A 14,469-nucleotide genomic window follows, 5' to 3' on the forward strand; every position below is an offset into this window, starting at 1 on the left:
GCCCCGCCCCTTCCCCCGCGCGCCGGCGTCCCAGCTGCCGCTGAGAACAGCGATGGCGGCCATACCTTTTTAAAGAGCCCCTCCCGAGAGCTGGGGGAGCCAGAATGACCTCTCGTGTGTGAAATTTGCCCCTACGAGTCCAAGGCCACCACCCTGGGGCTCAGGGAGGCAAGGGAACGTTTCGCCCCACCCCTCCCCACCATGTGCAGGTGTCGCAGCTGCCATCGAGAACAGTGACGGCGGCCATAACTTTTTAAAGAGCCCTTTCCAAGAGCTGGGGAGCCAGAATGACCTCGCGTCTGAGAGGCTCAGGGAGGCAATGCCGCGACATCACACGTGAGAGGTGGAACTTGCCCCTACAAGTCCAAGGCCACCACCCCAGGGCTCAGGGAGGCAAGGGAACATTTTGCCCCTCCCCTCCCCCACGGGCGTGGCAGCTGCCACCGAGAACAGTGACAGTGGCCATAACATTTTAAAGAGCCCCTCCCGAGAGCTGGGGGAGCCAGAATGACCTCTCGAGCAAGAGGTGGAATTTGCCCCTATGAGTCCAAGGCCACCACCCCAGGGCTCAGGGAGGCGGGAGAACATTTCGCCCCCCCACCGTGTCCCAGCTGATGGCTGGTGTGCCCGCCCCCTGGGCTCCTGACTGGTGGAGCGGTGCTCTGGTGCGCTCCGGCAGAAACCGAGGCCTGCCTGGGACCCATTTGGGGGTCAAAAACACTGCGGGGGGGGGCTCCTTTTGGATTAGATCGGCTTCCTGTGCTCAGCATGCACTGAATTTTTCCCCTTCCAGAGTGGGAGGGCAGCGGCAGTTGATTTATTACATTTTGCCCAAGGCTGGGCAGCCTGCACACTTCTCCCCTCCTCCACACTTAATCCTTCAATGATCCTTTGAGGTGGGTGAGGCTGAGAGAGAGCATGACTGCTCCACGATCACCCCATGAACCTTAGGCAGAGGGTGGATTTGAACCTACTCAGACTGGCAATGACTCTTTGTGGGTCCAGCTAGAGGTCTTTCACATCACCTACCCTTTGATCTTTTTAGCTGGGGATTGAACCTGGGACCTCCTGCATGCCAAGCAGATGCTGCACCACTGAGCCACAGTCCCTCTTAAAGGCAAGGGGGCTTGCAGATCGGCATAGGTAACTTTACTGTAGTACCCAGAAGAAGAAGGTGAAAAGAATAGGTATTCCCCTGTGTTTGCTCTGCATTTTCTACCACTCTCATTTGTTGTTCCGGCAGCTTTCCATAACACTGACCTCACTTGGGTAGGGCCTTGGTTTTGGTGGCTGCTGCTGATGAGCACACACAATCATTCTACAGCTCTGATGTGCCAGCCTTCAAACTGCTGGGCTATGGGCCGTGCTGTTTCTCCTTCAGCGTCCATTCTTTATTCCTGGGGTGGGTCATTATAACCCCTTGTGTGCATGTAGGAGAGAGGAGGAAACAGACAAGATGGATGCCACGACACACTGTGCTTGCTCATATGCAGTGCTTGGTTGCTGGGTGGAACAGCATTAGCATTTTTTTCTCCCTGTCTGTGTATGTTATTGTGTGTCTGTTTCTAGCCTGGTTGCCCTCTTACTTTGCTCTCCCGTGCCGTGCAAGCGTGTCAGGAAGGAAGTGGCTACCTGTGGGCTTACCAGCATTTTTTCCTCTGGCAGGCTTCTGTGCCTAACATGCAGGAGTTTAGCAGCAGATTTTATTTATTTATTTATTTATTTATTTTATCTTATCTTTGGATTTATATCTCGCCCTACCCCAAAGATAAAGTTTGGTTTTTTAAAACCTGCCCTTGCATTGCCAGGTCTTGGGGAAGCATCACCAGTCGAATATCTGCTGTGAAGCAGCTGTAAATGGTGGCCACTCCAGGGAGTAAAAATGGCACCCCACTCATGAGGAATCAACCAGGTGACAGTGCAGGGTCCCAACCTCTGATTAGAAGGTGCTGAGAAGTCTGTGGGCAGTGATCTTGCAAACATGCCCAGACTGTACAGAATCTACCCAGTGAGTCACTGGCTTGCTAAAATGATCGCTTTGGCATTCCTCACACGGAGACCAGAAGAGAAAGAAATCTACAGGGTGGGAATGGTGCTTGTTTAGGAGCTTCAGGAGAGGAAGTGTCGTGTACTAAGATGGCCACTGCGGCATGGGCCCGTCCATGTGGTCTTACAGGCTTTCTGACCTTTGGTACTAGAACAATAGCCAGCTCAGATCCTAGCGCGGACCAATAGGATTGCGCTGATCCAGATAGGAACCTATGGGGACTGAGAACTTGTAAACAGAACGAATCACAGGAAGTGAGGGTGTGTTGGGTGTGAGCGGGGACATGCATATAAGCCAGCATTGGACTGGCTATTTTATCTTTTGTTTTCCAATGTAATCAATAAACGTGAGCTGATTTCACCATGCTATGCCTGGAACTCCAGTACTTTTCACTGGCGATGAGGATGGGATCCAGATGAGTGAGCTCGACCCTATCACCAGACCAGCAACGAGCAACTATCACCCGGACACCATGACTGGCACCGCTCCCCAGCAGCAGAGCACCACATCAGGGTCTCCTGATCATCGCTCCCCGCGGCATCCCAGAGTCATGGCTGCAGCTCCTGGAACCATCGAAGACTTCGACCACACACATCCAGAGTTCTGGGAAGCATAGGTGGACAAGCTGACCAACCACCTCGAATTCCACGACATCACCGATGCCGACAAGAAGCAGTCCCTCCTGGTAAGCTCCTGCGGTGTGGCCACTATCCATCTGGTCAAGGGCCTCATCGCTCCAGGGAAGTTAGCAGACAAGATCTATGATGAACTCCTGAAAATCCTAAATGGCTACTTTGCGCCAAAGCCCATGAAAATGGGGAAACGCATGGACCTATGGGTGCACATGCAAAAATCTGGAGAAGGGGCCACAGTATACATGGCCAAGCCATGCCAGCTAGCCATGGACTGTGAGCTGCCTGGAGTCGAGGAAATCATCCTCACCCAGTTTGTTTGGGGCCTTCGTGATCCCAAACTATGCCGCAAGCTCATGGGAACAGCTGACCTCACACCAGAAACAGTGCTACAGACCGCCAACGCATTCGAGAAGGTGCACTGGGATCGACCGCAATAGGTCCTGATGCACCAGGTATCTCTCGCAAGGGCCCCAACCTCCTCCGATGATGAAGAGGTGCTGCAGGTCCGTCAACCCAATCACCGGCACACTTGCCCATCCCTATCCGGGGCACCCTCCAAAGCATCGGCGACCTGTGCGAGCTGTGGGGAAGCCCATTAGCGGAGGTCCTGCTGTTTCCGGGATGTCATCTGCCACTCCTGTGGAAAGCAGGGCCGCATTGGCCGTGCCTGCCGCTCCAAAGTGCTTGCATGTGACACATCGCCCTATGGGGTGGGAGCAGTTCTCGGACACAGGCTGGCGGGTGGCCGCAAAGTCCCGGTGACATATTATTCTTGTACCTTGTCAGCGGCAGAACGTAACTACACCCAAATTGACAAGGAGGCGCTGGCGATCGTGGCAGGGGTCAGGAAGTTTCATGACTACATATACGGCTGGGCCTTCACAATTGTCACGGACCATAAACCACTGTTGGGACTATTGGCACCGGACCGCCAAACGCCCCAGATGTTATCCCCACGGGTGTTGTGGTGGTCTATTTTCCTTGCAGGGTACCAATATGTCCTGCTACACAGACCCGGCAAAGCAATGGGACATTCTGACACGCTCAGCCACCTTCCCCTTCCTGTCTCAGAACCGGCTCCCGCTCACCAGACCCTCCTGCTGGAGGACCTCCCTGACCGGCCGGTGCAGGTACTTGAGTTCTCGAACTATACCCAGAAGAATCGCATCCTGTCCCAGGTCCTGGACTGGGTGGGGAGGGGCTGGCCCACAGGTCAAGTGGGCCCAGAATTTGCAGCCTTTACCTTCAGGCAGGATGAAATGTCAGCACATAAAGGCTGTCTCGTGTGGGAGAGTAGGGTCATTATCCCCACCCCCCTGCGCAAGCACGTGCTAGAGGCGCTGCACAAAACCCACCCGGGGATCGTGTGCATGAAAGCCTTAGCGCGCAGTTACGTCTGATGGCCAGGGATGGACGGGGAGATTGAGGATGTGGTTAAACGTTGTCAACCGTGCCAGGAGACAAGGCCAGCTCCCCCCGGGGCCTCAGTGTGTCCATGGGAGCCCTCCCACAAGCCCTGGGCTTGCCTACACCTGGATTTTGCGGGTCCGTTCCTGGGACAGACTTTCTTTATTCTGGTTGATGCATATTCTAAGTGGCTGGAGGTCATCCCCGTCTCCTCTACCTCATCCGGCACCGCGATCAGGACCATGTGGAAAGTATTCAGTTCACACGGCATCCCCAACACTCTGGTGTCAGACAACGGAACGGCATTTACGTCGGCCGAATTTGCAGAGTTCATACAGTACTACGAGATTCGGCACTTCCGTTCCGCACCATTCTACCCAGCCACGAATGGACAGGCAGAGCGAATGGTGCGTACAACCAAAGAGGCACTCTGGTGGATCGACCAGGGCAAGTGGGCCTACCAGCTAGCAGCTTTCCTGTTCGGCCAAAGAACAACCCCGCACTCTACCACAGGTCAATGCCCTGCCGAACTCCTGATGGGCTGGCGACTGATGACCTGATTGGACAGCTACATCCTGACCGGGTGCCTGACCACAGCCCAGGCTCAGTTCAGGAAGAAGCATCCCGTGGGTTTTTTCCAGAGGACCCGGTATACGTTCGGAACTATGCCCAGGGCCCACCCTGGATTCCAGCCTGGGTGGTAAGGGTGATGGGGCCTCTCTCGTACGAAGTCACCACCGAAGACGGCCAGAGGCTCCGGAGACACACTGACCAACTCCGCCGCCGAGTGCTACCTGTGGGAGATCAGGAACCCCGAGACATGGAGGATAGCAAAATGGAAGAAGAGGCTGTGGAGCCAGTGGGGGGGACCCGAAGAATTGGACACGCCAACTGTTCCGGCCCCAGGTCCCGCTCCAGCACAGAACTCTGAACAGGTCACCCCCACTGGGACGCCGCCAGGTGCCGCGACCGCACTGACCTCCAGACCTACCGCCACACACACCGAGCCCCTGATAGAGCCCCACCGCTCAACTAGAGAATGTAGGCCACCAGAGTACCTGCAGGACTATGTGCAATAGTACTTTGGAACTATGGGGGGGAGGGGTGTTGTGTACTAAGATGGCCACTGCTGCGTAGGCCCGGCCATGCGGTCTTATGGACTTTCTGACCTTCGGTCCTAGAACAATAGCCAGCTTGAATCCTAGCGTGGACCAATAGGATCGCACAGATCCAGATAGGAACCAATGGGGACTGAGAACTTGTAAATAGAATGAATCATGGGAAGTGTGGGGGGGTTTGGGTGTGAGCAGGGACACGCATATAAGCCGGCATCGGATCGGCTAGTTTATCTTTCATTTTCCAATGTAATCAATAAACGTGAGCTGATTTCACCATGCTACGCCTGGAACTCCAGTACTTTTCAGGAAGGCTGCCATTTTGTGAAAGATTTGGAGATTTAAATCCTCAACAGTACTGTGTCTGCCATCTCATTAAAGATGCTGTGGGGCCAGCCCCACATAAAAGGGCCAAGCTGAGTGCCGCTTATACCGTGTGTTGTGTCTGGTGTGCATTTCTGACTCTAGGCAGCTCAGCAACATCCCTGGGGAGAGCCCTACCAGGTTGATGTCATGGTGTGTCATGCTGCCATGCTGAGCAAAGGAGAGAGTGGCTGGTGTTTCATCTCTCCCTAGGCTTGGCTTCTGACCACTGGTGCTCTCAAGCCAGTAGACTGGACCTTATCCAAAGCCATCTTGCCATATATCCTCCTGAGAGAATGTGTTCAAGACAGCCTGGGAAAATGTCCATTTGTGGAATTTGGGAAGACCAAAGAGACGTGGTTTGGGGTCTAGCATGGCTGGCCTGTGCACTTCTTCTGCACCTCCATAATCCCTGCTCACCTTGTCATACTGTAAACAGAGATGAGCTTACTACCAAGTCACCCAGTACGTAGTTCTCTTTCTTCCAAACCTCCTGCTGCTCAAGGAGGGGGGGGGAGTGAGCCAGACATGTTGCGGGTGGGGGGGGGGACTATGCTCCACCTCAGTGACCTTCCACTCCAGCCTTGGCGGTGTTACATGCCTTCAGGAAGTGATAGTCTGAGACAGGCTCCTCTCCTGCTGTTCTGGGGAAGCGAGCAGATCATTTAGAATTATCCAGAAGATGCTACTTCTCTTACTTGGCTGGGAAAGGGAAGAGAAACTGCAGCCTGTCTTTTCCCTTTTGCTCAGCATTGTGGGTGTCAGAGTTGCTTCCTCACTCAACATTCGCTGCCTCCCAAATGACAAATGCCACGAGATGGCAGGGGAATCCCTCTCGAGAATCGGGTCCACGACTAAGTTAGAGCTGTAAAGACTAACTGGACAGCAGGCAGGCTTTTGGGGAGACCTTTCACTTAGTGAAGGAGGCAGCTCGCACTTGGTTACCCCATGTGAGCCCTGTATTTTCTGCACATGATCATGCATGTGGGCTCATGCACACACAGTCAGCAGTCACATTTCTTCAGCCACTGCAAACGTAGGTATTGCTGGCACCGGGTACACTTCTGTGTCTGCTGTCTGTACCCTGCTGTATCTGAAGTTCATAACCGCCAAAGGGTGTCTGGGTTATGGCCAGACAATGAGGATCAAGGATGCAACAGTGTTATGTATCTCAATATTAATTATATAATCAGACAGAACAGAATATAGCAAACAGGGGGCTTGTGTGTATGGCACTGCAGTTTGGGTGTGATATTCCTGTGAACCTCATTTTTATAAAACACATCTTTAGGTCATGTTTCCTAGATCTGAGGGGAAGTCTGGGATGAAGACCCTGCTGTTCTTTCTTACCTCTCCTGACCTTTCTGCAGAACAGCCATTCTCAGGAGGTACAGGCTAAAGGCCCTCAGCAGAAGGAGCTGTATCTGCACAGACCACACGAGCAGAAGGTCATCTGCTCCGTTCTGAACTCTCACTCTGACATTTTGAAATTTTGGGTCTAATGCAGACTTCTTTTCATCCTTGATTTACAAAAAATGTGGGCATCCAGAAGGCTTTTGAGCATAGCGCCTCTTCCCTTTCTCTCCTCCACCAGCCTGTGTTTTCTTCCCCCCCCCCCTGTTCAGATCATCATTTCAAGGTCAACCTTCACGTAAGATTTTCCTTGCTTAACACATCCTTCCTTTTCATAGGGCTTCTGCATCTGGCAATCTGCAGCTCTTCAAGAAGGGCCATATGCACGACACCCCTGCCTCTCCTGCACATGCAGTGTTCAAAGGCCACAGTATACATATGGGAAAGAGATTTTGTCATGGCTGCCACATGGGACTCAGATGGCTTTCCTTCTGTCAGCCCCCAATGTGTGTATATTGGCAGCTACCTTTCTGCTCATTGTGGGAAAATATGGTGGGCAGAGCTCAGATTCTCTACTCTCCTCCTCTATCTTTCTAGGACAATGACTTCACCTCTGAAGCATCCAGTGATGCTGATGCTGCCTCTGTACAGCCTGCCCTGTTCTGGATTTGCATCCTGTCCCCTTATCCTGCTGGGTCACTTCCCTGCATTGTCTGGCTACCATTGTGCAAAGGAAACAGAGACAGACCCTGGGAATCAGCCGTAAGGATGCACAGAGCAATTGTGGTGGGGAGGAGGGAGGGGAGGATATGAGGGGGACATGCCCCTCCCCCTTTGAGCCCTTGGTGGTCTCCACCACACTTAAGCTTCTCACTCTCCCACACAAATGGTTGGAAGCTGATTGTAGACACACGCCAGAAAAGCCAGAAGACAGGGGCCTCTTGTTCTCCAGTGTGTGTGTGTGTGGGGGAGGATAGCACCCCTCAAAGGCAACACTGTTGTCATGGCACTGCTGAGAACTCTTACCTCTAAAGAGGGTTTCCACCCTTTTTTGGTAGGTTCCTGTGCTTCTGACAATGTCACAGCAGGCAGAGATTCAACTGGTCAGTCCTAGCATGGAAAGACAGGCATAGGGAAGCTTTGTATATGAAATGTCTCCACACAAATGGCTGTTATAGGCAGAGAATTCTAGGAAAAACGGTGGCCAAGACTGGCAAGAGGGATCTTCCTGCCTAAGTCATTCCACTTGCAGCAGCTGAAGTTCTGCCAGGACCCAGGTCAAAAGCCAGCAACCTCTTTTGTGAATAGGGTCAGACGGATTTGCTAGAACCCAGACAGCTGTCCTACAGGTGCATGTTGCGGACACAAACATATTTTCATCATGCAGATTCTGAAACTGACACTCTTAAAGAGTGAGGAAACAAATCTGTTTTGCCCTTGAAAAATCCTAGCATCTAAGCTGCCTGGACAGCTTGAGTCAAAGGCCAATTTCCATCAGCATCCTGCTTCCAACAGCTGACCAGATGCTCTGGGATCTCCAAGCAGGCATCATAGACAGCAACCACCTGCCTGCTGATGTCTCCAGCACCTGCGATCCAGAGGCAGACTGCCTCAATATGTGGGGTCGCCTGCATAACTATCATGGCCAGTGTCTCGCCCTCCATACATCTGTCTAAATAACCCTTTAAAAACAGTAGAACAAAGTTTGAGTCCAGTGGCACTTTTAAGACCAACAAAGTTTGTATCTGAGGAAGTGTGCTCGCACAAGAAAGCTCATACCTTGAATAAAACTTTGTAGGTCTTAAAGATGCCACTAGAGTCAAACTTTGTCCTGCTGCTTCAGACCAGCATGTCTGACCACCCGAATCTACCTTTTTAAAAAGCCACCTGTACTCGTGGCCATCATTATACCATGTGACAGTGGATGCCCTCAGTTAACTCACAAGTTAACAAGTTAATTGTGCCACCATCACTAAACAACATTATTACTATCCGATCTAATGTCTACTAGCACTTTATAATATTGGACTGTTTTAGAAGGTTTTAGGATTGTTCATAACTGTTATTTATGTGTTTTTGCTTTTTTATGTAAGCCGCCCTGAGCCGGCTTTGGCTGAGCCGGCTTTGGCTGACAAATAAATAAGTAAACAAGTTAAGCTTTGAATTTATTTTTTTATTTATTGGGGTCTTTACCCCGCCCTCCCCGTGAAACGGGCTCAGGATGACTTACGAGGGGCAAAGCCCATATGAAACAAGATAAAAGCAATAAAAGCATTAATAAAAATTAATCACAAACAACAATGATACTCAATTGAAAGCAGGATGGTCCCCAAATATATACAATGATGGTAAAAACAGTTCTCTGGGGATGATGATGTCCTATAGCTGATCCCAAGAAAATAAGTCCGATAATATCAGTCGCGCAAAATTGTGGCAGATCTTCCCGGGCCATCCTTAACCCCGATGTTGTCCACATCATTGGTGGTGGTGGTGGCCCCTATGTGAAAGTCTGGTGGAAGAGCTCCATCTTGTAGGCCCTGCGGAACTGCATAAGGTCACGCAGGGCCCTGATCTCCTCCGGGAGCTTGTTCCACCAGGTAGGGGCTGCCACCAAAAAGGACCTGGCCCTAGTCACGGCGAGCCTTGCCTCCCGGGGCCCTGGACCCAAGTGCTCTTGGGGGTATATGTGGGGAAAGGCGGTCCCTCAAGTAAGTCAGACCCTGGCCATATAGGGCTTTAAAGGTAAGTACCAGCACTTTGAAACGGATTCGGTATGCTATTGGCAGCCTGTGCAGCGCTTTCAGCCCAGGCTGGATGTGCTCCCACTTGGGGAGACCCATCATCAGCCTGGCTGCTGCATTCTGCATTAGCTGCAGCTTCTGGATCTGCACCAAAGGCAGACCCATGTAGAGAGCATTACAGTAGTCTAACCTCGAGGTGACCGTTGCATGGATCACTGTACCCAGGTCATCGCGGCCGAGGAAGGGAACCAACTGCTGAATCAGCCTAAGATGATAAAATGCCGATCTGGCAGGGGCTGCCACCTGGGCCTCTATAGTTAAGGAGGGATCCAGGAGCACTCCCAAACTCCTAACCTCCGACGCTGGCACCAACGGCTCCCCATCGAAGGTTGGGAGAGGGAGCCCCAAACCCGGTTCGCTCCAACTCAGGCACAGGACCTCTGTCTTCGCTGGGTTTAGTTTCAGCCGGCTCAACCTGAGCCACCCAGCCATGGCCTGTAGTGCACGGTTCAGATCTTCTGGGTCGGAGCCTGACCGGCCACCCAACATCAGATAGAGCTGGGTGTCGTCAGCATATTGATGGCAACCCAGCCCAAACCTCCTGGCAATCTGGACGAGGGGGCGTATATAGATGTTAAACAGCATCTGTACCCAGCTTTTCTCCCCAGTGGGTACCCAAAGCAGCTTATACAATAGCCATGGAAGCTTGCTGGATGACCTTCGGCCAGTCACTTACTCACAGCCTAACCTACCTCACAGGGTGGTAGTTGTGAGGATAAAATAGAGAAGAACAATGTAAGTCACTTTGGGAAGAAAGGTGAGGTATAAATGAGGTAAATAACTAACTAACTATGGTCCCAGTCCCATCAGCGAGATAATCTGGGGGCAAAGCGAGGCTTTTTGCAAATTGAAGTGCAGTATCACGATCAGACATTTCCCCCCGAGGCTCCTTGCACATGTCCTCAGCCGTGATCACACGTTGATGGTAAAGTGTGGCAAAGAAGGGTGAGGCGGTTCAGTAGTACGCGCTTGTGCACATGCACAGTTTCGCGTTTGCGCACATACCACCGGATGCGACAGGATACCAGTGCTTTTGTGATCTGATGCCCGCCCGTGTCCCATGTTTTCCGGAAACTAGTGCACTTCCCCTGGTATCTTTTAACTCCGCTTCTTCGGCCAGGCAATACGGGTGGCTTTTGGGTGCGGGACACTTGCCAGATGTTTTCGTGTAATCGCGCCCGTAAAATCCACCCAGCATTCGTCCCTATCGTGCTGCTAATTCTGCATGTGACTGGACCCTACATCACTTTCTCCTCCTCTGCTTTATCCTCATAACTATCCTCCCATGAGGAAGCTCAGACTGAGAGAGACTGCCTGGCTCCCAGTCACCCAGTGAACTTCCTTGGCAGAGCAGAAATTCGAACTTGGGTTTCCATGAACCAATCTGGCACTTTACCCACTACAGTGTACAACCAGTCGTTTCTCAGCGTGGCTTGGACCGATGATGACCTCTGTGTTGCTCTAGACTGGCAATTCCCCCATGTGGGGGTGTGAGTGAGTCTGACGTTTCCCCTTCCCTGCATGCCACACCACCACACTGCTTCTATTTTGGCATTTCCCCTTTGCAAAGTTGCTTCTCAGTAACATGTAAACAGAGCCAAAGGGCGGCGCTGGGGCAGAGGCCTCGGAGTCACATGGCCCAGAGCTGTCTTTAAACAGTCGCAGTGGGGATTTTTGAATCTGGGTATGATCTCGTTACTGTGTTTCCTAGAAAATAAGATTGGTCAAGGAATGAGGGTGAAGGGCTCGCAGCCTTTCTCCTGTTCTGCCCAGCCCCCATTTCAGTGAGGCTGCAGGAAGCACTGCCTGTTAGGCAACAGGGAAAACCTAGTTAGTCACCTTTCGGTTATTTGCCACTTTTTCTATAAATATACCTCCTGTGCATGTACACCCCATGGCACCTGATGAAGTGAGCTCTGACTCATGAAAGCTGCTGCGGGAATACATTTTGTTAAGACACCACTGCAGTCCTGTTTGGTTTTGCCACAGCAAACTAACATGGCTGGAATAACAAACCTCATTTCAGTCCTTTCTGAGATGGTGGCCTGCCTGACACAGGCTGGAGGGGATGCAGGCAAAAGCTGTCTGGGTGACTGACTTGTATAAGAAAAGGGTGGAGGAACAGGGGAGTGTTTGGCCTAGACAAAATGAAATTAAAGGAAAAGTGAGATATGTTGGCAGCTTTCCAACTTTTAAATGGCCGTCACAGGGAAGGGAGTAAACAATTGTTTATCTGCCAGAGATAGGGCACCAAATGGGTTTCAGCTACAGAAAAGTAGGCTAAAGTTAAACATTGTGGGGAAATGTTCTCATTGTGAGAGCAGCTTAGGGACTGGAAAGAGCCAATGCAAACATGCCGGGAGGCCCATGACGCAACCTCTCCTGGGCCAGACTCACCACAGAATGCCTGAGGAAGGGTCACTTACCTGAAAGTCCCCCCTCAACCGGGGGGGGGGGGTAGACCAGGGAGCATTAGCCCAGCCACCTGCATGAGCAAGGCATGCTGGTTCACCTGGTTCCACAGCAGAGGATCCTCTGGAGAATGAGCACCAGCTTGAACTCATTACTTCTAGGAGCCTTCATATTCCCAGTTGCTGAAGCCAGCGGTTGCTTGCGTACTCAGCCAGTCTAGATCTTCATGATGTAATGTCAGCAGGAGGATGCTGATTTCAGTCCCTTGATTCTAAGTCATTATCAGTCTGCCTGCTGCCAGGAAGTTACAAAACCTGTGAGTAAGACCTCCGTGACCTCCATGGAACAGAAAACACTTCACTGACATCTTTTGTAAACTAGAAGTGTGTGCCCACACATTCTCTGGCTGTGATGTCCAGCCCATGGTCCCCTTCTAGAGTTGGGGCATATTGCATTCCGCCCAGTCCTCAGCTATGGAAATATCAAGGTATGGTCTGGCACGTGACCCACCCATACCCTGTTGAAGCTAAGCTGGTCTGGGTCCAGTTGCTACCTAAATGGGAGGCATTTTGGGATTTCCCTGACGAAGAGAATCCAGCAGTTACCAAGAAGTGTTTCACTAGCTTCAGTTCAGTGGGGTGTGTTGTGTGTGGATTCCCAGTATGTCACCACACAGCTTGAAGTGCATAGGTGCGGTAGGGCGGGGTATAAATCGTAAAATAAATAAATAAAATAAGATGGTTTTTCACCTGACTTTTCTTCCCACAGATCTGCTGCAGTTCTTTAGCTATTTACATGCCACATTGTTTTCAGAGGTGGCCATTTTCATCCTGGGTTGAGCAGTGTGAGGCTGGGAGAGGGTTGCTTGCCCTTGAGCTCCTCACCAGGCATTCCATAAACTCAGGCAGCTGGGGTGCAAGAGCTAGGGAGCAATCCTAAGCAGCCCCATTCATTTACTTCATTTATGCCTTGGGTTGCCAAGTCTCCCCTGGCCACTGGTGGAGGATGGGGGGGTGTAGCAGGGTTGCCAGCTCCAGGTTGGGGATGGAACCTGGGGAGGACAGGGACCTCAGTGGGGTAAACTGCCATAGAATCCACCCACCAAAGCAGCCATTTCCTCCAGGGGAACTGATCTCTGTAGGGTGGCGATGTGCTGTAATTCCAGGGGATCCCCAGGTCCCACCTGGAGGCTGGCACCCCCACTTTCTCCACAATAGGAAGACTGAAGTTCTCCTCTCCTCCATTTTATCCATTTAAGCTAAGAGAGTATGACTGGTTTGAGGTCACCCAGCAAGATTTCATGGTAGAACAGGGAGTCAAACACCGATTTCCCAGATTCTAGTCCCAACTCTAACCAGACTGGTTCTCTGTTGGCTGATGAGGGTGAACAACTGCAGGGAACAAAATCAAAACCTAACTTCCACCCCCCCGGCCCCCCTTCTTCTGGTCCCTTGTTGTCCAGATAGCTTAATAATGCTCTGTATTTAGATCCTAGTCCGACGCTCTAACCACCACACCACCATTCAGTCGCAATCCCAGGAAAGGACTGCAGCGTGGCTCCGAAGAACGGCCAACGATGAGCCACAAATACCTGCCCGAGAAGGAAACAGCACACGAAGCCCAGAGAACGCTGCCTGTCTAAGAGGCGAGGAGGAGAGTAATCGGCGGCGCAGGCTGTGGCGCGAGCACCAAAGATCGCCACGTGGCACAGCTGGCTGTTGGCTTTGCGGAGAAGTCCGTTTCTAGCCAAAAAAAAACCCCGAAGTCAACGACGTGGTCCGAAAACAACTCAGCGCCAGAAATAAGTCAGTCTGGCGCCACCTAGAGGCTACATGTGTTAGTTTCGCACATACAACAAAGGTTATTGGAGGGCCAGGCTGTTGTGGGTTTGTAACATTTTGACAAGGGGATCGTTGATCCGGACTCCATGGCGAGGCCACAGGCGCGTCCCCCATTTCAGTATCAGTCTTTTTTCTGTAAAATGGAAGCATCCGCGACCCATCTCGCAGTGCCGTTGCGAGGGCAATGCACTTTGCAGAGTAAAGGTAAAGGTAAAGGTTCCCTTGCTCGAAAGCCAGTCGAATCCGACTCTAGGGTTGCGGTGCTCATCTCCGTTTCAAAGCCGAAGAGCCAGCGCTGTCCGAAGACGTTTCCGTGGTCATGTGGCCGGCATGACTAAACACCAAGGCGCACGGAACGCTGTTACCTTCCCACCAAAGTGGTACCTATTTATCTACTTGCAATTTCTTGCTTTCGAACTGCTAGGTTGGCAGGAGCTGGAACTAGAGACAGGAGATCACCCCGTCTTGCGGCACCCGGGTCTTGAACCGCTGAAC

This window comes from Gekko japonicus, unplaced genomic scaffold, assembly GCF_001447785.1.
Source record: "Gekko japonicus isolate JY-2015 unplaced genomic scaffold, Gekko_japonicus_V1.1 scaffold19, whole genome shotgun sequence".
Lineage (NCBI taxonomy): Eukaryota > Metazoa > Chordata > Lepidosauria > Squamata > Gekkonidae > Gekko > Gekko japonicus.